At 50.1% G+C, this 23,096-nt stretch overlaps 1 long non-coding RNA gene across 1 annotated transcript; it reads right to left on the reverse strand.

Annotated features, from left to right (window-relative positions):
* Positions 1–3,725: 3,725 nt before the first annotated feature.
* On the reverse strand, positions 3,726–12,881 carry LOC145539680 (uncharacterized). The gene is made up of 5 exons (XR_014077900.1): positions 12,843–12,881; positions 12,482–12,718; positions 7,276–7,396; positions 5,461–5,540; positions 3,726–4,828 (listed from the first exon to the last, which is right to left on the reverse strand). It is a non-coding gene; the product is annotated as an uncharacterized LOC145539680 (long non-coding RNA).
* Between the last annotated feature and the right edge of the window lie 10,215 nt (positions 12,882–23,096).

The following is a 23,096-nucleotide window of genomic DNA, read 5'->3' on the forward strand; positions in this document are numbered from 1 at the left end:
TGTTCTAATTGAAAAATTTTCCTTGTACTTCTAATCCTGTTCTGAGTTCTGTCACCTGTCCTTTCAAACCTTTTATTTCTAAATGTTTCTAGGTATGATTTAAGTTACACTTTTTTTTTTGGCCACACTGTGCAACTTAAGGGATCTCAGTTCCGTGACCAGGGATTGAAACTGGGCCACTGCCGTGAAAGCTGAGTCCTAACCCCTGCGCTGCCGGGAAAGTTCCTAAGTTATGCTATAATAGCATCTATCATTTGCTTAGTTCCTTTTGCCTCATTTAAAATGTTAGTTTACATTCTCATCTGCATTGTGCAGCATAGATTTCTGTTTTGCTGTTGTTGTCTGTAGTAACAGTACTGTGTTCTTTCTTTTACAATAACTTTTATATTAAAATCGGTCATGACCCTCTTCTGTTGCGTTTTGTGTTTTGCTTCTAAGTGGAATGAGTTTTTCTGTGTTTCTGGGAATGAGGGATACTTTGAGGTAGGTTTTGTAGCTTCCTGGCTCTAGCACTCCCTCTTCTGATGCTTTTGCCAAGTGACAGAAAATGTTATATTTTCAGAGATCTGACTTTCTGATCCCCTCTCCCACTTTGTTCCTGCACCATCTCTGTTTTCTGCATCCTTCGCTCCTGTATCCTCTGTGTGGAGTTTGTCTTGAAAGGAAGCTTCCCTGCACTATTTCTGAGGTCTTCTAGACTGTTCCTTCCTGGTCAGAATGGTGTATCATGGTCCTCTTGCGGCCCCTTGGGAACTGGGTGCTACCATTCTCAACCTGGACCTGTGTGCTTTCAGTGAATACAGGTGAGCACTGTTGTGGTTTTTCTGTTCTCCGTGCTGATGGAATCCCTTCCTTTCCTCTCACATAGGTCTTACAACCACAGGGGTCTTGTAGCTGTTTTGATTTACCCCACAGGCTCATTCATGTGTGTGTGTGTGTGTGTGTGTGTGTGTGTATGGCTTAGTCACTCAGTCATGCATGACTCTTTGGGGCCTCATGGACTGTAGCCCACCGAGGTCCTCTGCCCATGGAATTTTCCAGTCAGAGTATTGGAGTAGGGTGCCATTTCCTACTCTAGGGGATCTTCTGGATGCAGGGATCAAACCTGCGTTTCTTGCGTCTCCTGCATTGGCAGGTAGATTGTTTACCACTAAGGCCACCATGGCTTCCCTGGTGGCTCAGACGCTAAAGTGTCTGCCTGCAATGGAGGAGACCTAGGTTCAAATCCTGGTTTGGGAAAATCCCCTGGAGAAGGGAATGGCAACCCATTCCAGTACTCTTGCCTGGAAAATCCCATACCACATTCCTCTGGCAGTTTACAGTCCATGGGGTCGCAAAGACTTGGACACGACTGAGCAACTTCACTAATGCCACCATACCTTATCGATTATTTTGTTGTTGAAGTTCAAGGTCTCTGATTTAAAAAAAAATTACTGATTTATTTTTGACTGTGTTGGATCTTTGTTGCTGCTCCGGCTTTTCTCTAGTTGTGGCGAGCGGGGGCCACTCTCTAGTTGCAGAGCACGGGCTCTAGGGCATCGGGCTTCAGTAGTTGCAGCATGTAAGCTCAGCAACTGGACTCTGGATCGTTGGCTCAATAAGCTGTGGCACACGGGCTTAGTTGCTCTAAGCACGTGGGATCTTCCTGGACTGGGAATCGACCCATGTCTCTGCATTGGCAGGTGGATTCTTTACTACTGAGCCCCCAGGAAAGCCCCATAAGTTCTCTGATTTTGATACAATCGTTGCTTGGTCTGATATGATGGGGGAATTTGGAGAGATGAAAACTTTATGCCTCATAATCTCCCCAGAATAATTGAAAGTGAAGTCGCTCAGTCGTGTTCGACACTTCGCGACCCCATGGACTGTGGCCTACCAGGCTCCTCCATCCATGGAATTTTCCAGGCAAGAGTACTGGAGTGGGGTGGCCATTTCCTTCTCCAGGATACCTTCCCAACCCAGGGATTGAACCTGGGTCTCCTGCATTGAGGGAGAAGGCAATGGCACCCCACTCCAGTACTCTTGCCTGGAAAATCCCATGGATGGAGGAGCCTGGTAGGCTACAGTCCATGGGGTCGCTAAGAGTTGGACACGTCTGAGCGACTTCACTTTCACTTTTCCTTTTCATGCACTGGAGAAGGAAATGGCAACCCACTCCAGAATTCTTGCCTGGAAAATCCCAGGGACGGGGGAGCCTGGTGGGCTGCAGTCTATGGGGTCGCACAGAGTTGGACACGACTGAAGCGACTTAGCAGCAGCAGCAGCTCCTGCGTTGCAGGCAGACATTTTACCAGCTGAGCCACCAGGGAAGCTCAAGTAATCTCCCCAGAAAGTTGTCATAATTATTTTGAAATGATTCTAAAAGAAAAAAAAGAGTCTACTGATGACTTACCTCTGATGCCTGTTGACTGGGATATTTCTAGACAGAATGATTCTGTCCCAGTTTGATGGCTAAACAAGGGCATGTCATGGTCTATGACTTTTCATAGAATCCCACAAACTCTGACCTGATTCCTTCATGCCTTGTATTTTCTCTGCTAGCTGAACTGTGTGCCCCCTAGATTAATACCTATTGACATCCTAACCCGCATGCCTCAGAATGTGACTGTACTTGGAGACAGGGTCTTTAAAGAGGTCACTCAGCTCAAATGAGGTTATATGAATGGGCCTTAATCCAGCAGGACTGGTGTCCTTATCGGAAGAGGAGATTCAGACACAGTGAAGCATGGAGGGGCCATGTGAAGACGCAGGGAGCCGAGGAGAGAGGCCTTCAGAGGAGACGACGATGCCGACACCTCGATCTCAAACTTCTGGCCTCCAGAACTGAGAATAAGCCTCTGTTTTAAGCCTCTTAATTTGCTATGGCAGCCTTCCCCACACCTCATCTCTCTCTCTCTTTCTGTCTCTCTCTCTCACACACACAAACGCACACACTGCTTGTAAGAATCTGACGTCTGGAGTCAAAAGACCATCTGCTTGTGCTTAGTCTCTCAGTCGTGTCCAGCTCTCTGTGACCCCATGGACTCTAGCCCTCCACGCTCCTCTGTCCCTGGGATTCTCCAGGCAAGCATACTGGAGTGGGTTGCCATTCCCTTCTCCAGGGGATCTTCCTGACCCAGGGGTTGAATCTGGGTCTTCTGCATTTCAAGTGGATTCTTTACCATCTGACCTATCAGAGAAAGGCCTTATTTTCCCCTCAAAAGACCATACCGGGGCCTTGTTTTCCCTCTAGATATGTAGAAATAGCTCCCTAGACCTTTCACGCCTTTAAAAACTCATTTTGTGGAAAGAAGAAGCTACAATATTTTTCATTTTATTTTGGGATCTTGGTTCAGGCAGAACTTGGAGGTGACTGACCTTTTGTCTGTTTTCTTACAATCAGTTCCTTTATGGCTGTGCCTACAAGTGTTTAAATTATACTCAGCATGTTCTCCGCATCCTCTCTCTCTCTCACCTTGTCTCTCTCTCTTGCCTTCCGAAGGCGTCCTGAATAGGGCATATGATAGCAAGAGGGCAAGTTTTGTTGGAAGTGAGAGGAAGCTTCAAGTCTTCCGTCTGCTTCTCACGTGTAGGATGCTGGGTGGGGTACTTAACATCTCAGAGTCTTTGCTTTCTCCTCTGCAACTGGGAAATGATGCTTCTCCTTCAAGGACACGCCTGAGGGTCACAGGAGACAAAGCTGTCATATGCTTCCTGGCACGTAATGGATATCAAAGAAATACTACTGTTTTTTTTTTTCTTTCCTCTCCCAACCACAGTTAGCTAGACAAAAATAAATTACAGACCAAAGACAACTTCAGTGAATTGAATATATGTTTAAATGTGTGCAGATTAGCAACGTATTACTCACTGCACTCTTCAGTAAGTGCCATCAGTGGCAGTTCAAAGGGGTGCCACTTCCAAACTCAGAAAGCACACCACAAAACCGTTCCATGAACAGCTCTCTGACGGTGGTCCTCTCTGCAGAAACAGAGGCTCGTTTCCAGAGTGCTCTATGCATCGTTTTTTATTCAGCAACTGGCAAGCTGGTGTCCCACCTAGTGGTCAGCGGGAGGTAGTCCATTTTGAAAAGAGAAGATATTTCATATGATCTGCTGCTGGGCAGAAACCTGGAGAATGGTCAGTTCATCCTTTTCTCCCCATTTACAGAGGCCCAGGCAGTGCAACCTGGAGGGGGGAAATGGCAACTCACTCCAGTATTCTTGCCTGGAAAATTCCTTAGATGGAGGAGCCTGGTGGGCTAGAGTCCATGGGGTCGCAAAGAGTCGGACACGACTGAGTGACTGACCACACATGCAGGCTGGGACAGTGTATGATGTGAGAAGTGGCGGGGTGTGTGTGTGTGTGTGTGTGTGTGTGTGTATGTGTGCATATGTGTGTGTGCATGTGTGCATGTGTGTGCGCGCGCGCGTATGTGCGTGTATGTGTGCGTGTGTGTGCATGTGTGCATGTGTGTGTATGTGTGCGCGTATATGTGTGTGTGTGTGTGCGTGTATGTGTGTGTGTGTGTGTGTGTGTGTGTGTGTAGGTGCTGTGGCAATAAAATAGGTATGCTAGAGAGAAAAAGAGTCATTATATTAAAAGGTGTACTGCTGAATTCATATTCTTAAAATATGAATGATGTCAAGTATTCAGAAAAGTTTGTGACAAACAGCACATTTACCACCCAACTCTATCGAGTTCCAGCATTTTTTCATAGTTGCCTCCTGCTTCTTTAAGAAGTAAAAGAATGGACATGCAGACAAAGCTCCCAGTACATCCTTCCATGATCCCTTTGTTCTCCTGTCCCTCACCCAGGGGGTGCCATCATTTCCAATTTGGTGTTTACCTAGAATGGCATTTGAAAATTCTATTAACATCCTATATGTGAATCCATATTTTTTGCATGTTCTCAAAATGTATTTTAGTGAGGTTATCCCGTGTATATTTTTTTCTATGACAAGCAATGCAATAAACTACCCTTGTGCCATTTTCCCTAGGGCACTTCCACATGAATTTTTCTATTCTTTCCCTAGAAACAGAACTGGTGGATTGAAGAGGAAGTCTTTTCTTTCCAGAGTGATTATAGCAAATTACCCTTCACGTACTCATGTGTAAATGATCCCATGGGGCTTTATATCTGACATCGTTGGGCTTCTGAATATTTTCCAATTTGATGGCTGTAAAATATTTCAGTGTTTTATCTTTCCCTAATTAGTATTTATATTGGGCATCTTTTTAAAAGATTTTTTGAAATATAGTTAATTTACAGTGTTGAAATTTTACTTTTAATGTCAGCTGTACAGTTGCACATATAAATACTCTTTTTCATATTTTTTCCATTATGGTTTACCACAGGATATTGAGTATAGGTCCCTGTACTATACAGTAGGACCTTGTTGTTTACGCATCCTATATATAATAGTTTGCATCTGCTAATCATATCGAGCATCTTTTTATGTTTCCTGGTCTTCTATTTACCTCTTCAGGATGGAGGCTAGTTGCCAGAAAGACTACACCAGGATTAGAGGCCTGAAACTTTCAGCCTTGCCCCGCAACCTCTGGGGAGAGAAGAGGGGCTGGGGGTTAAAGTCATCACCAATGACCAGTAACTGAATCATTATATTTGCATGTAATGGAACTTCTATAAAACTCCTGAGCAATGAGGTTCAGGGAGCTTCCATGTTGCTGAACACATCGAGTTGCTGGGGGGTGGCCCCTCCTGAGAAGGCGTGTGAGTTCTGTGTCCCACCTCAAATCCCCAGCCTTCTCTGTCATTTGGTCGTTGCTGAGTTGTATCCTCTATAATAAACCAGTGGCTCAGCAGTAAAGAATCTGCCTGCCAATGCAGGAGATGCAGGTTCAATCCCTGGGTCAAGAAGGTCCCCTGGAGAAGGAAATGGCCATCCACTCCAGCATTCTTGCCTGAAGAATCCCATGCACAGAGGAGTCTCACTTGCTATACAGTCCAGGGAGTCGCAGAGTCAGACACGACTTAGTGATTAAACAACAAGCAACAATAGTAAGGGAAGTTCTGTGAGTTGTGCTGGAGGATTATCAAACCTGCAGAGGGTGCCTTGGACACCTCTGATTTATAGCCGTTTGTCAGAAGACTGGGTGGCCCAGGACTTGTGACTGATGTCTGAAGTGGGGACAGTCTTGAGAGTCCAAAGGACCGCTTTCACTGACTCTAGGTAGACAGTGTCAGAATTGAATTGAATTGTTGGCCACCAGCTGGTGTTGGAGAGTCAGACAAGTGGTGTGTTAGAAGACGCCACGTATTTAGTGTCAGGAGGAAAAACAATTGCTCAGGATTGTACCTAATGTAAGTGTGGTGCCAGTCACGGAGGGAGCAATGAACACATTCATTCATTTATTCCAGGTATTTATCGCACAAGTGCCTCATACCAGACACTGTTGCAAGCACTTGGGTGGTAACCAGATTACTCTGTAAATACACTGTATGTGAAAATACAGTATAAAAAGTCCCTGCCCACGTGGGGTTGGATTGTAATAGAGAGCAAAGAAAGAAGAAGGAAACGTGTAGCAGATCGGAAAGTGTGTTAGTTTGTTAGGGCTGCCTTCACCAATACACAGACTGGGCAGCTTAAACAACAGAACCACGCCGCCTCTCTGTGCTGGCGGCCGGAGGTCTGACATCAGTGCCGACAGGGCTGGTTCTTCCTGAGGCCGTGAGGGGGAATCTCCTCCAGGCCTCTCTCCTGGGCTTGTGGATGTTATCTTCTTTCACTGCCTTTACCTCCCCTTTCCTTTGTGTGTGTCTTCTCTTTTCACAAGGACGCAGTCATATGGGGTCATTTCGTTAGTCGCTCAGTCGTGTCCCACTCTTTGTGACCCCATGGACTGTAGCCCACCAGGCTCCTCTATCCCTGGGATTCTCCAGGTGAGAATATTGGAGTGGGTCGCCGTTCCTTTCTCCAGGGGATCTTCCTGACCCAGGGGTTGAATCCAGGTCTCCTGCACTGTAGGTGGATTCTTTACTGTCTGAGCCACTAGGGAAGCCCCCATGTGGTGTTTGAAACCCCCCTCCCCCAATGGTCTCATTTTAACTTGATTCCTTCTGTGAAGTCTCTATCACCAAATAAGGTTCTGAGTAAATAGGGGTTAGAATTCAGCATATTTTGGGGGTAGGAGACAATTCAGTCTGTAACAGGTCGGCCCTGTAGCATACAGAAGGCAGGAGTGGGTGGTCTGTATATAGAGAGCAGTCAGGAGGGCTTCCCTTAGAAGCTGATGTCTGAGCAGACCTGAAAGATATGAGGGAACAAGTCCTACCGGTGTCGGATGTTGGGGGAGAGCTGCCCAGGCTCGTGGTGGTCTCCGAGACCCTGGGGAGGAGCAGCAAGCAAGCAAACGGGGCCAATATGGAGCCTGGGGGTCAGGGTGGCGTCTGCTCCTGTAGGAAGAACTGTATCAGTTTCCTGAGGCTGCTGTAACAAAAGATCACAAACTGGGTGGCTTAAAACATCAGAAATGTGTGCTTTCACCATTTCGGAGACCAGAAATCTGAAACAAGGTCTTAACAGGGCCATGCTTGCTCCCTTGCTGGTTGCCAGCCATCCTTGGCATTTCTTGTCTTCCAGCAGTGTAATTCTAATTTCTGCCCTCCGCTCCTGTCCACACCCCCGTCATCTCACAACCATCGTCCCTCTGTGTGGTTGTCACATGGTGTCCTGGTGGTGCCTTCCTGTGGGCCCCTGTCTCTGTGTCTCTTTTCTTCTTATAAAGACTCCAGTCATATTAGATCAAGAGCCTAGCCTACTCCAGTAGGACTTTATCTTAAGTTTATCTTCAAAAAACCCTATTTACAAATAAGGTCACATTCACAGGTACCCATAGGCTAAGACCTCAACATACCTTTCAGGGAACACAATGGGACCCCCACAGGGACCTTGCTCTTACTGTATGTGAGGTGGGGTCACTAGGCAGTGGGCTTCCCGTGGGTCTGATTCCTTGCCCTGAGCTCTTGGATACACAGAGGCAGCTGCATAGGGTAGAGCATCCTTGCCCACTTTCAGAAAAGCTTGGATAACCTTCTAAAGGTAAACATACAGGGTAGCAGAACAGTTACAAAAGAAAAGAAAAATTTCTGATGAAAAGACTGAGAAATAACTCTGTCCTGGCCCCAGGGATGCATCCAAAACTGAGTCCACTGGCAGCAAAGGCAGAAGGGAGAAATTGGTGTAGCTCCATAAATGACTGGTTTTCAAAACAAAACAGAAAAGCCAGAGGTTAGTATGATGACATGGAGAAGGAAATGGCAACCCACTCCAGTGTTCTTGCCTGGAGAATCCCAGGGACAGAGGAGCCTGGTGGGCTGCTGTCTATGGGGCTGCACAGAGTCCAACGTGACTGAAGTGACTTAGCAGCAGCAGCAGCAGTATGAAGACAAAGGTCTGCAGCTACCATTTGGCAAAGTCGGAGGAAACTCCCCAGTGTGTTTCCTGTCCTGACCCGCTCTCAGCCTTGCCCAGAAGCCAGCATCCTGGGGACCAGCCGAGGGTGCAGGGTCCATTCAGCATCGCATTATCTCTGAATCCAAGGATGGTTTTCTCTTCAGAGGGTTGAAATCCCATGCTTCCTAGTGCTTCAGTTGAACGCAGCGTTTGCATTTGGAAGTCTGAGAGGGAGGGATGGTGCTGAACTGACCTCGAATCGCCCTTAGATGGGCCACACCAGTCATGTGATGTCCACGTTCCATGTCACCCCAACTCCTGCCTCTTCCTCCCCTCCCGCGTCCTGGCAAGTCCTCACTCAGTGTCTCCCGTGTCCATCACTTTTTATCCTCCGTCCAGCCACAATCCAGTGGCCCTTTTCTGGGTGATCAGCCTTGATCAGCCTCCCGGACTCCTCGGCTCTTGGAGGAATCATCTCAAAACGCAGCACCAGCAGGTCAGCCCTTTGTTAGGCACGGTCAGTGGCCCCAGCCCCTCAGCCCAAGTTCGGAGAGCAAGTCGGGGTTGGAGTCCCGCAGCCCTGCACCCCATACTAGCCCTGTACGGATGCGCTCTGATCCTCAGGGTAAATTGGCCGAGCTGGCTTACTTAGGGTGTTGCCAGGAGGGGATCATGCTGACTCAACCCGATAACATCAGGTGAAGGTGTCAGGGTGTCTTGGGGGGCTCTGCTGCCCCCCCTTCTCATGCTGACACCACAGTTCAAAGCTCCGGGGTGCAGTCTTACATCTTCTGCTTTTGGTTTCTTAGGGAGTGCTCCACCAGGCGCTAGTCACAGTGTGGTATGTTGCCAGGATTTGCGGTGTTGGGTAAGATGGTAAAGCATCTGCCTGCAATGCGGGAGACCCGGGTCTGATCCCTGGGTGGGGAAGATCCTTTGGAGAAGGAAATGGCAACCCACTCCAGTACCCTTGCCTGGACAATTCCACGGATGGGGGAGCATGGTAGGCTAAGTCCATGGGGTCACAAAGAGACCAACACGACTGACTCCACTTTCACTTTCAATCTGGATCGAACTCGGTGATGAAGCGGTGAGCCGTCTGGTTCTCAGCTGCACGGGCCTCGTGCTCCATCCATGCAGAGCCAGGGGCCCCCCTCTCTGAAAAGAGAACTCTTCTAGAAAGCAGAAGTTGCTTCTCTCTCTTTTTTTTTCTATAAGATTTTCCATCTTTTCACCTAATATGCATAATCTTCTTATTTTAGGTGCTGAATTAGCTCACATGAGAGCAACTTTACGGAAGACATGACAGCATTTAAATATGCCCCAAATATTTGTCTCGGGGTGATGAGAAGCTCAATGGGTTGCTAATGAAATAATTAGAAGTGGCTGCTTCAGTTTCCTCCGTCTTAATTATGGGGACATTCCTAATTAGGGGTGACAGATGAGGCGGCCAGCCATTCTGATGGCCCTCCCCACCAGAAACAAGCATCTTATGGACAGATTATTGCCATTCAGGCCTTTAGAGCTTCCAGAAATTTCTGTTAACTCTTGGACTGTGGGTGCATGGACATCAGGGATCTTAACACATGTGGGGAGGACACCCCGGGTGCTTTGTGTGAGTGCTGGCTCTGAGGGTAGACTACCTTCTTGGCGCTCCCTCTTGCTATTAATAGCCATGAAGTCAGGGCAGTTTCCTGATACATTCTGAGCCTCAGTTGCCTCATCTCTAAAATGGGGATAATTAAACCTTGCTCGTCAGGGGTTGTGGGGAATCTCATGAGTTAACGTGTGTTAAGCACTTAGCCCAGTGCCCAGTTTTTTGGAGGCCAAGAAGGTAAGATTCTTACTCTGGGATCAGGTGCTCACAAGCGGGACTTTCTGTGTTGACCACGGTCATGTGGGCAGCCTGCTTTGCTTCGTCCCCATTCTTTTTTTGAAGGATGGATGCGCGAAGGGCTTAAGGCTCTAGACTTAGAGGAAGTTGCTTGCGCTGAGCAGTTCCTCCAGGAGACTGGTATTACAGTCTGGAAAGTCAAGATGGTCGGGTGGGGGTGGGTTGGCTTTCCCCTTAACCACATTCCGGGAGAGACTGTTTAGGCTCTGGGGACGTGTTCCCAAACTTTTCAGGGACAGGAAAAAAAGCAAAGGTGTATTTGGGCAGTCTTCCTTCTCCGTGCTGTGCAGTGCCAAGGTTGGCCCTGCTTGCTGGGGCGGCACCAGCGAGAACCAGGCAGACAGCACAAAGCATGGTTTGACTTGGTCTCTACCGGGTGAGGAGGGTGGAAGGGTGGGCCGTGGAGTAGCCACGCGTCTCTCTTTGTCCCTTCTCTGGGATTCTCTGCTTAGGTTCTTTTGAGTGGACATTGCAGTACGGAACTGCGCTGGATTTTTCTGGTGCGTAAACTTGAAAGGTAACTGATGACTTATTTCCTGACTGTACTTGCTGAATCCTGGTGTGGTCCAGGCACTTAGCTAACCTTTCTTGCACAGTGGCTCACCCATCCTGGCAAGACCACTCAAGACAGGTCCCGCTGAGCGTGCCGAGGCTCAGAGAGGTTGAGTGACTTGCCCCGAGATGCACAGAGTGCGGCAGACTTGCACCTGTCTCCCCCGAGCCCAGAGCAGCTGCATGTAACCTCCGTGCTGCTGTGTCCTCCAGGGCTTAACACAGAACGGCATCATCCTGGGTGTGAGTCGATGTGCATGGCGGAGGCGTTGGTGAAAGTGAAAGTCACTCAGTCGTGTCCAACTCTTTGCGACCCCATGGACTATACAGTCCATGGAATTCTCCAGGCCAGGATTCAGGAGTGTGTAGCCTTTCCCTCCTCCAGGGGATCTTCCTGACCCACGGATCGAACCCAGGTCTCCCGCATTGCAGGCGGATTCTTTATCAGCTGAGCCAGCAGGGGTTGGTGAACCAATGGCAAAAGGTCTGGGTCCTGCCTCTGACTGCCACTACTGGAAAGGGGACTTCAATTGTCTGCATGTCCTTCTGGCCTGAGGGATGGGACTCTGTTCTTCTGATACAAGTCGTTACGATGCTGGGTCTCCATGTGCTAGAGGATTTCAGGGAAAAGGAAGCCATGTACGGCTAGATGGAGCCAGGGATGCCTCAGTGCCCTCTGAGAAGCAGCAGGTCATCCGGTGTTTCCAGACCCATCTGGGCTTTGTACTCCCCCCAGGTGAGCCCTGGTCCAGCTCCCAGGTGAGCCCTGGTCCTGCCCCAGGTGAGTCCTGGTCCTGCCCCCAGGTGAGCCCTGGTCCTGCCCCAGGTGAGCCCTGGTCCTGCCCCCAGGTGAGTCCTGGTCCTGCCCCAGGTGAGCCCTGGTCCTGCCCCCAGGTGAGCCCTGGTCCTACCCCAGGTGAGCCCTGGTCCTGCCCCCAGGTGAGTCCTGGTCCTGCCCCCAGGTGAGCCCTGGTCCTACCCCAGGTGAGCCCTGGTCCTGCCCCAGGTGAGCCCTGGTCCAGCTCCCAGGTGAGCCCTGGTCCTGCCCCCAGGTGAGCCCTGGTCCTGCCCCAGGTGAGTCCTGGTCCTGCCCCCAGGTGAGTCCTGGTCCTGCCCCCAGGTGAGCCCTGGTCCTGCCCCAGGTGAGTCCTGGTCCTGCCCCAGGTGAGCCCTGGTCCAGCTCCCAGGTGAGCCCTGGTCCTGCTCCCAGGTGAGTCCTGGTCCTGCCCCCAGGTGAGCCCTGGTCCTGCCCCAGGTGAGCCCTGGTCCAGCTCCCAGGTGAGCCCTGGTCCTGCCCCAGGTGAGCCCTGATCCAGCTCCCAGGTGAGTCCTGGTCCTGCCCCCAGGTGAGCCCTGGTCCTGTCCCCAGGTGAGTCCTGGTCCTGCCCCCAGGTGAGCCCTGGTCCTGCCCCAGGTGAGTCCTGGTCCTGCCCCCAGGTGAGTCCTGATCCAGCTCCCAGGTGAGTCCTGGTCCAGCTCCCAGGTGAGTCCTGGTCCTGCTCCCAGGTGAGTCCTGATCCAGCTCCCAGGTGAGTCCTGGTCCTGCCCCCAGGTGAGTCCTGGTCCAGCTCCCAGGTGAGTCCTGGTCCTGCCCCCAGGTGAGTCCTGGTCCTGCCCCCAGGTGAGCCCTGGTGCTTACCTGGTGGAGCCCTGGTCCTGCCCCTTGAACAGCCCATGGAAGTGTGTGCAAGCCTAGCAGGTCCCTGAGCCACCGAAGCAGGTGACGTGGCCCAGCAGTCCCGCACAACCTGCCCTGGCTCTGGACACCTTTGCCTTCCTCGTAGTGGAGCTACTCCCTTTGCTCTCCTTCCTTCTGGGTGTGAAGACCTCCAGAAGGACCCCAGACCCCTTTCTCCCTCGTGGAGTCCCAGGACATCTGTGGATGAGAAGAGGCGATTGCTTTCTACAGAAACCTCTCCTAAGCCTGTGCTCTGGCTTCCTGCAGACAGACCGTGAGCCCTGGAGGACGGATTGCAGCCAGAAGGGAAGGCAAAACAAACCTCAACACTGTGTTGCTCTTCAGTCGCTCAGTCATGTCTGATTCTTTGTGACCTCATGGACTGCAGCACACCAGGCTTCCCTGTCCTTCACTATCTCCCAGAGTTTGCTCAGACTCATGTCCATTGAGTCAGTGATGCCATCCAACCATCTCATCCTCTGTCTCCCCCTTCTCCTGCCCTCAACCTTTCCCAGTAACAGGGTGTTTTCCAATGAGTCAGTTCTTCACATCAGGTGGCCAAAGTATTGGAGCTTCAGCTTCAGCTTCAGCATCAGTCCTTCCAATGAATATTCAGGATTGATTTCCTTTAGGATGGACTGGTTGGATCTCCTTGCAGTCCAAGGGACTCTCCAGAGTCTCCTCTAGCACTACAGTTTGAAAGCATCAATTCTTCGGTGCTCGGCCTTCTTTATGATCCAACTCACATCTGCACATGACTACTGGAAAAAGCATAGCTTGACTATACAGACCTTTGTTGGCAGAGTGATGTCTGCTTTTTAATATGCTGTCTGGGTTTGTCATAGCTTTGTCAACACTGTATTTTCTGTTTTTTAAAAATGTGCCAGGAAAGCATAACTAAACACAGATCCAGGCAGGAAGAGCCAATACCCCTTTTGTGGCTCACTTCCATTGTTCCACTTGGGAGTGTGGGTGACCTTTCCAGTCATCTCATTATCTCCTTGAAGGATGACAGCCTGCAAGGTCTAGCACCATTTATCTGCTGAACAGTGGAGGCTGCCGAGGACTCTACAAGTGGTTTATGTTTTGACTATGTTCCAGGTTATGCAAGTCACCCCCTTTGGTGGATAACGGCAGGTCCCTGAATCCTTTGTCCCTGGTCCCTCTGCCTCCCCGCTGCCCTCTCTTGTTCTCGGGGAGACTCTACCTGGAATGTCCTTTTCCCTGGTGGCCACTGGGAATTCCCATGTGGATTTCAGCCCCTGCTTTCTCCTCAGTGCCCTCTGCTTTGGGGACAGTAGCTGGATAGTAAGAGAAGAGCCTTGCCCCCCAGAGTCCGACAGTTTGGGTTTGACCCTGGCATGGCCTCCAAAGAACCTCTAAGGGGCAGGTTAGAGGGCAACCTCTAACCTCGGTGCTCCCATCTCCTCGATGTTCCATAGGGCACCAGTAGCTACCACCCACCTGGTTGTTGTGGGCAGAAGAGAGGTCACGTGCTCTTTGGTTCTTTCCCTATGAAACTTGCAAACGGTGCCTGTCATATGGAAAACTACCAAGGGGAATTGTCTTTGTCCTGATGCCTTTGGGACTCTCCTGCAGAATCTTCTCGGTGGAGCCCAGACACGGATCGAATCACTCCTGTCCAGACTGGAGAATCATGACCTTGGGGGTCTCTTGAGAGCAGGGAAAATGCAAACGGTTCTGGACCTGACGACGTGGCTGCCTTTCTGTGTGTGGGCGCTTCTCTTTCTGGAATCCCCTTCCTTTGCTGATTGGACACACAGTGGGGTTGGAGCTTTGTATTAAGTTCCCAGGGGTGGCTGGAACAAGTCACCACGAGTGGGGTGGCTTAAAACACAGATCTGCATTTTTTTTTTCCCCACATTGGACAGCATGCAGGGTCTTAGTCCCCTAATCAGGGATTGAACCTGTGCCCCTGCCATGGAGGTGCAGTCTTAACGACCGGACCACATGGGAATTTCTAACAGGCCTGTACTATCTCGCTGTTGTGGAGCCAGAAGTCCAGCATCAGAGTCTTGACAATCCTGGGCGCCCTCTGGAAGCTCTGGGGGAGGAGGCTCCTTGTCTCTTCCAGCCTCTGGTGGCTCCTGGCATTCCTTGGCTTGTGGCTACATCCCTCCAACCTGTTTCTGTCTTCCCTCGGCCTTGGCCGCCGAGTCTGTCCTTTCCTCTTCATAGAAGGACACTAGCCATTGGATTGAGGGCCTACCCCGTGATTTCATTTTTAAAGTAAGGATATATTATTTGTTTATTTGTGGCTGCACTGGGTCTTCATTGCTTTGTGAGGGCTTTCTCTAGTTGCTGTGTATGGGCTTCTCACTGCGGAGGCTTCTCCTGTGGCAGAGCGTGGGCTCTAGATTGCAGGCTCAGTACTTGTCGCTCGAGGGCTTGAGAACACAGGCTCAATCCTTGTGGAGCGCAGATTTAGTTGTTCCTCAGCACCTGGGATCTTCCCGGACCAGGGATTGAACTGGTATCCTCTGCATTGGCAGGCAGATTCTTAACCCCTGGACCACCAGGGAAGTCCTCTATAATCTCATCTTGCATGCATGCTAAGTCGCTTCAGTCGTGTCCTACTCTGCAACCCTATGGACTGTAGCTCTCCAGGCTCCTCTGTCCATAGGGATTCTCCAGGCAAGAGTACTGGAGTGGGTAGCCATTTCCTTCTTCAGGAGATCTTCCCGACCCAAGGATCAAACCCATGTCTCTTATGTCCTCTGCAGTGGCAGACGGTTGTTTTTTTTTTTTCCACCATTGGTGCCACCTGGGAAGAATGATCTTACCTTAACTTTAACCAATTATGTCTGTAAAGACTATTCCCAAACAAGGTCACATTCTGAATTTCCAGGTGGACCTGACTTTCTGGGAAGCATGATCCAATCTACTACAGGTGTTAACTGCGGGGTCGGCAGGGGATAAGCACACAGTCGTACCCTGATGGCCTGGAAGCTCTTTCATCCAGGCCCGCAAACAGTCTGACTAGACTGGAGAATTTTCCTCTGCTTTGTTCCCGCAGGATCCAAGGCAGCTCAGAAATTTCCTGTTCTCTGCTGGCATTTCCCTGACTCTTCTTGCAAACTCATCTTTCAAGATCTTCCTTTTTTCCCCCCTGTCATCCCAAGTACCCTACGATGAAACCAAAGCCACGCCTGAGTGCTGTGGCTCCTGAGAGGGTAAACAATTTTTTTCTTAAACGGTAGAATCTTTAAAAGCAAAACATTTTTAATTTGAAAAGAGCATAGAGATAACCGCACCTATAAATCAAGGAACGGGTGGGGCTCCAAAAATGCTCAAACCAAAGTCTTTCTGTCCTGCTCCCTTTCAGCTCTGTCGTCTGTTTGCATGCCCTCTTGGGCTTTGTGGGGGGTTTCATTCTGCTGGTTTTCTGCACACAGAACAGACCTCCAGGTCTTGGCAGCCCTTAGGGAGCAGGACCTGGCAAGCAATCATGGCCAAGAATCCCTTCCTTTCAGGAACTCGTGGAGTTTTGTTCATATGCCCTAGGGGTTTATGCAGCATTGTGGCGCTTGAAGGCTCATCTCTCTGTGCACAGAGATGTGAGCTGCAGGTGAGTGAGCGTCCCATTTGGCTCAGAGTGGGTGAAGGCACAGCCCAAGGTTGGTTCTCCTCCGGCTGCTGGCGACACGGTTGTGGGGCAGAGAAGGGCTGGTGGTCCCAACTAATTTGTGTCTCTTGCATCTTTGGCACTGGCAGTCTGCTTCTGGCATTTCCAGGAGTGGACAAGACCCCCGAGACTGTTTGGGTTCCTGTTTGACATCAATTACTTGGTCAAGCTGTGTCCTAGGGCCAGCTGGGCAGCTGTCTGTCTGGATTTCTCATCTTGGGCTTCTCCCGTCTAGGGCTTGTTAGGGCCCGTTACCCGGTCATGCATCTCACAGAAGTAAAGATCTTTCTTTGTGTGTGTGATTCAGCTTAAATCATCATTAGAGAAATTGTTAACTGAAATATGTGCCCTGTGTGCTTAGCCGCTCAGTCGTGTCCGACTCTTTGTGACCCCGTGGACGGCAGCCCGCCAGGCTCCTCTGTCCTTGGGATTCTCCAGGCAAGAATACTGGAGTGGGTTGCCATGCCCTCCTCCAGGGGATCTTCCTGACCTGGGAATCAAACCTGCCTCTCTTGTCTCCTGCCATGACAGGCAGGTTTTTTACCACTAGCACCACCTGGGAACCTGGTAATTGAAATATAATAGATGCACAATATAGTACAATATTATATAAGTTACAGGTGTACAACAGAGTGATTTACAATTTTAAAGTTATGTTTTATAGTTATTATATATATAATATATATATTCCCCGTGTTGTACAATATACTCTTGTAGCTTTTTAAAAAAATATTTATTTATTTGGCTGCTCCAGGTCTCAGTTTTGGCATGCAGGATCTAGTTCTCTGACCAGGGACGGAACCCAGGCCCCTGGAGTCTTATCCAGAAGACCATCCGGGAAGTCCCACTGTAGCTTATCTTAGACTGAACAGTCTGTACCTCCTAATCCCCTTGGCCTACTCTGCCCCTCACCTCCTTCCCTCTCCCCTACTCTCGCCACAAGTCTGTTCTCTGTGTCTGTGCATTGGCTTCTTTTTCGTTACAAGGATGGTTTTATAAGGCAGCTCTTTGTGATTTCAGCACAGGTGAAAAACTCAGGAATGACACAAACAGAGGTCTTGCCTGTTGCTTTGTCCTCAGGGAGACATTCTAATGCTCTAACTGGAATGTGATTAATATGATGAGGTTCTGTTTTTCTTGTTGCTTTTTTGGGGTGAGAGAAGGAATGTGTGAATATGGAGAAAGTCAAGCAGGGGCCTCCGTGCATGTTGCTGGGCCATAGAAGGGGGTGGTGGCATCATGTAACCTGGGCTGAAGGGTTAAACCTTTCACGGGGTCCTTCCAGATGGAGCTTCAGGTGGACTGGAAGGAAACCGCAGTGGGCTGCAGTGCAGGCAGGTAGGGTTTTTCTAATTGGATGGCGGTGGGTAGTGAACCTGTCCCCCACCACCCTTAACAGAGCAGAGTCTCCGGCACCTCGGCTCTGGGGTTGGGGTGGGCACTGTGACTGTTTGGGCCAACAGAATGTGGTGACAAGTGGTTCAGTTCCTGGTGAGACAGGCTGGGACCTGGAGCTCTTTACTGGAGTGCTTGCACCTGGACAAACGTCTCCTCCAGGAACAGACACAAAGAAACTATAATGCACTAAAGATAACTGTACGCAGGCACAGTTGGGGCCAAGTATGAACAATAAGATACAAAAAAAGGCCACGGATCGATTGCCATTTCTGCAGTGCTGGGAACAAAAGCAGGGTACTGCACTGTGATCCCTGCACACAGCACCAGCCAGGGGGTGGGCAGCCCCCTCAGCCACCCCTCTGGGCCTGACCCACCCATCTGCTCCTCCCCCAACCCCATTTAAGGAGCCAGCTCACCTCCCTCGGGGAGTGAGCAAGGGAGCCCTTTACTCGTTCCCGATCCCTCTTGCTGGAGCACGAGTCTCGTTCAGTGCAGCTGCTCAGTCGTGTCCGACTCTCTGCGAGCCCATGGAATGCAGCACACCGGGCCTCCCTGTCCATCATCAACTGCCAGAGTTTACCCAAACTCATGTCCATCGAGTTGGTGATGCCATCCAACCATCTCATCCTCTGTCGTCCCCTTCTCCTGCCCTCAATCTTTCCCAGCAGCAGGGTCTTTTCCAATGTCCCAGAGTCCCAGTAAAGCCTTTTCCAAATTCCCGGTCTGGCCTGATGTGCTTGTGCTCAGCCCAGTTGCTTTTCCACTTCTGTAGACTCAGAGTGAACGGTTGATTTCCTCTCTTTTTGGACTCTGATTATATGATGGCACGGTCACGCAGAAACCACCCCTCCATAGCACATTTACACCCAGGTGCAAGGGATTCCGTATCTGTTATATCACTTAATCCTTGCTCAGTCACCCAGTTGTGTCCGACTCTTTGCGATCCCATGGACTGTAGCCCGCCAGGCTCCTCTGGCCGTGGGATTTCCCTGGGCAAGAATACTGGAGTGGGTTGCCATTTCCTCCTCCAGGGGATCTTCCGGACCCGGGGCCTCTTAAGAATTTTTACCAAGTCAAGAATCCAAGAACCCTGCTGGCTAACATAGGCGCTGCCCTCCACTGGATGGTGGGGGCATCCTGCCTCTTGGAAGCACCTGTCTTGTAAGGAGTGGGATACTTGGAGATGCCCATGTCGGGGGGGAGGGGGCGCAAAGCCTGTGTCCGGTGACCATGAACGTCCTTTGGTGCCCAGCGGACAGCTCACCAGATCTGAGACACACCATCCCTGCTCGCCCTCCCTGACTCCTGACCCTCAAAGTCCTGAGCCAAACCAACAGCTGCGTGAAGCCGTTAAGTCTGGGGTGGCTTCACGTGGAGCGGCGCTTACCTGGGGCATTTTTATCAAGATAAGACTGGTCACCCGGCTGGGCTGGGGGGCAGGCTGTGTGAAAAGTGGCTCCAGTAGGAAAGTGGAAGTCACTCAGTTCTGTCCGACTCTTTGCGACTCCATAGATATACAGTCCATGGACTTCTCTGGGCCAGAGTACTGGAGTGGGTAGCCTTTCCAGGGGATATTCCCAATCCAGGGATCAAACCCAGGTCTCCTGCATTGCAGGCGGATTCTTTACCAACTGAGCCATCAGGGAAGGAAGCCATGGATAAAGATTCTAGCCGCTCTCCCAGGTGAAGGTGAAGAGGGGCGTGTGGTGGGGACAAGCACGGGTACAGATGCCTGCAGGAGGCCCCATCTCCCCATCTCTGGGTGGGGGCAGGGCAGCTGGAACAGTAAACACAGGGAGTTCCTGAGTTCCATTACTTATCAGATGCCAGCTGAGCTCACATGTGCTCAGCACATGATAGGAGACAGCACCTTGGTTCCAAGAAATCCCTGCTTATCCCCGAGGAGAAGGATGTCCCGTGGGATGGAGATGAAGCCAGACTAAGGGGTCACAGTGAATGGGGAGTGGGCTCCTCGGGGGTTTGGGCCCCTTGATTAGGCAGCTGACCAGCGTCCCCGGACCAGTCATATCCTGGCCAGCCTGCCCTGTCTCTGCCTGCTGCGGGGCCGCTGGATGCATGCCTTTCTTGATGGCCAGTCTGGGGAGAGACTCAGCCAGACCTGGAGTTAGTGGCGAGACCCCGCTGACCCACGTCAGCTGTTGAGCCCCTGCTGGTCTTGGCTCCTTGGCTAAGCTTCTGCTGCCCTCTCCCGGCTGGAGCCTAGTGACCCCGTCACCGCATGTATAGTGATGGTTGGTTGTGATTTCCATTTCTTCCTCTCAACATGAATTTGCTGTATCGTCTCCCAGAGTTTAACATGTAACTGGCAGTATAGCTTTCAGTTCAATATTATCATTTTATTAATAGCTTGCCATGTTATTTAGGACTAAGTGTTATAATCTTTGAGCCTCTGTTTTCTCAGCTAGAGAATGGGACTAATACTACTGATTTCGTAGGGCTATAAGGATTAGGTGGGCTTCCCAGGTGGCAGAGTGGTAAAGAATCTGCCTGCCAATGCAGAAGACGAGGGTTTGATCCCTGGGTCAGGATCCCTGGAGAAGGAACTGGTAATCCACTCTAGCATTCTTGCCTGGAGAATCCCATGGCCAGAGGAGCCTGGCAGGCCACAGTCCATGGGGTCATGAAGAGTCAGACTCGACTGGGCAACTGAGCAAGGATTAAGTGAGATAACGGATGTGGAATTCCGTGCACCTGTGTGTAAATGTACTGCTGAGTGATGGTTTTTTGCTGTTGTGATTGTGCCATCCTATAATTGGAGTCCAAAAAGAGAGGGAATAAACCGTTCACTCTGAGTCTTCAGAAGGAGAAAAACAAGTTTTTGGAGAAACAAGTTCCGGCCTGTGGGGAAGAAGCTGGAACAGAGACTTAAAACGTGTCGACGGCGGGCCTGTCACTTGTTTACCCAGCTCTGGGAGGGACAATGTGGTTTGAGGAAATGACCTTCTTCTTCTCTTGTCTTTGGGATTCCTTGATGCTGGAGTGCAGGGAAGCAGAGCCTGCTCTGCTCAAAGCAACTTTTATGGATGAAATTTAGCTTTCAAGTCTTTCTTCTAGAGTCGACTTCAGGACTTTGAGGAAAAAAAATACATGAAGTTGTGATTTAGGGAGATTGTAACCCGAGCAGTTGTTGAGAAGGCACAAAATACTTTATTTCCTTGCAAGAGAAGAAAGATCATATTATATGATCAAAACATGTGAAAGGAGGTGTGCATCGTGTTGGCTAAAGAAAGCCTATGGTGACCTTCGGGGCTTCCCTGGTGGCTCAGTGATAAAGAATCTGCCTGCCAGTGCAGGAGATACAGGTATGATCCCTGGGTCGGGAAGAGCCCCCGGAGGAGGAAATGGCAGCCCACTCTACTATTCTTGTCTGGGAAGTCCCATGGACAGAGGAGTCTGATGAGCTACAGCTCATGGGGTCACAAGGAGTCAGACACGACTTGATGACTCAACAACAACAAAAACAAAAGTGACCTTCAGGAAAGCATTAGCAGTGGGCGATGATGGGGGCTCTGAGTCCCACTGGATCCAACTTTCATTTCTCTTGGTGGTCTGCAAAGTGATGAATGGGAAAGCACTTGCCTTTCTATAGGCTATCTATTGCAATGGCACCCCACTCCAGTACTCTTGCCTGGAGAATCCCATGGACAGAGGAGCCTGGTGGGCTGCAGTCCATGGGGTCGCTAAGAGTCGGACACGACTGAGCGACTTCACTTTCACTTTTCACTTTCACGCATTGGAGAAGGAAACGGCAACCCACTCCAGTGTTCTTGCCTGGAGAATCCCAGGGACGGGGGAGTCTGGTGGGCTGCCGTCTATGGGGTCGCACAGAGTCGGACACGACTGAAGCGACTTAGCAGCAGCAGCAGCATTGACCTTAGATGACTGCATTATAGCTTACTGGTTGTAAACCTCCAGGTCACAATGATGAACAATGATCAGACAAGTGGGCCTCTTTTAAAAATGCAAACTAATGAATTTCACAGAAATCACTCATTAGGATGTGCTAAGATGTGAACAGTGTAGTATGTTTTGTCAAAATATCAGATGAGGTAATTTGGTAGAATGAACCATTCTACCATAGATGGAGGCACCAGATCATTCTCAGTTGGCCAAGAGAGAGAGATTTTCAAAATATAACATAGCTGTGAAAGCAGTAACAGGGGTTTCTATGCCTGCTATCGTCACCTGGATGGCAAACCATGAATGTACTACTCTTTCTCCTCCATCCATCCAACCACCCGTTCCCCAACCCACCCATCTACCTATTCATCCACCCATTCACCTATCCTTCCACTTGTCCGTTCATCCACTCATCCATCCATCCACCCATCCATCCACTCATCCATCCATCCAAACATCCACCCACCCACTCATCCATCCATTTATCCACCCACCCATCCATTCATCTATCCATCCAAATATCTGTCCACCCATTCATCCATTCAACCACCCATCCATCCATCCATCCACCCATCCATCCATCCAACCACCCATTCCCCAACCCACCCATCTACCTATTCATCCATCCATCCACTCATTCATCTATCCATTCATCCACCCATTCTTCCACTTATCCATTCATCCAAACATCCATCCATCCATCCAAACATCCAACCATCCGTCCATCCACTCATCCATCCACTCATCCATCCATCCATTCATCCACCCATCCACCCATCCATCCACCCATCCATCCACCCATCCATCCACTCATCCATCCATCCAAACATCCATCCACCCACCCATCCATCCATTCATCCACCCATCCACCGATCCTTCCACTTGTCCACTCATCCAAACATCCATCCACCCATCCATTCATCCATCCATCCAACCATCTATCCACCTTCTCATCAATCCATCCATGCATCCATTCATCCATCCATCCAAACATCCATCCACCCACTCATCCATCCATCCACCCATCCATCCACTCATCCAAACATCCATCTGTCCATCCAAACATCCATCCACCCACTCATCCATCCATTCTTCCACCGACCCATCCAAACATCTGTCCACCAACTCATCCATTCATCCACCTATCCATCCACTTGTCCATCCATCCAATCATCCATCCACCCATCCATTCATCCATCCATCCAACCATCTATCCACCCTCTCATCCATCCATCCATGCATCCATTCATCCATCCATCCAAACATCCATCCACCCACTCATCCATCCATCCACCCATCCATCCATTCATCCAATTGCCCACTCATCCATCCAACAAAAAAGTACTGAGCACCAGCTAAGTGCCAAGTATTATGGAAGGTGCTGGGGACAGATGGGTGAGACAGTCTTGGCTGTAAGGAGTTTGTTGTCTGCTGGGAACAACAGACAAGAAGTGTTAATGTGCAGTGCCGTGCTAGTTCACGAGCTCTCAGGATAGAGATTTGGAAACCTGCTAGGATCAGGGGAGTCAGGGAAGGATGCCTGAGCTTCCAGGATGGCTCCAGATTCACATGCCAGAAGGAAAAAGCAATGTTTTCAAGGTTTAGGTGGCC

This window comes from Giraffa tippelskirchi, chromosome 2, assembly GCF_054371585.1.
Source record: "Giraffa tippelskirchi isolate mGirTip1 chromosome 2, T2T-mGirTip1v1.2.pri, whole genome shotgun sequence".
In the NCBI taxonomy this organism is placed as follows: domain Eukaryota; kingdom Metazoa; phylum Chordata; class Mammalia; order Artiodactyla; family Giraffidae; genus Giraffa; species Giraffa tippelskirchi.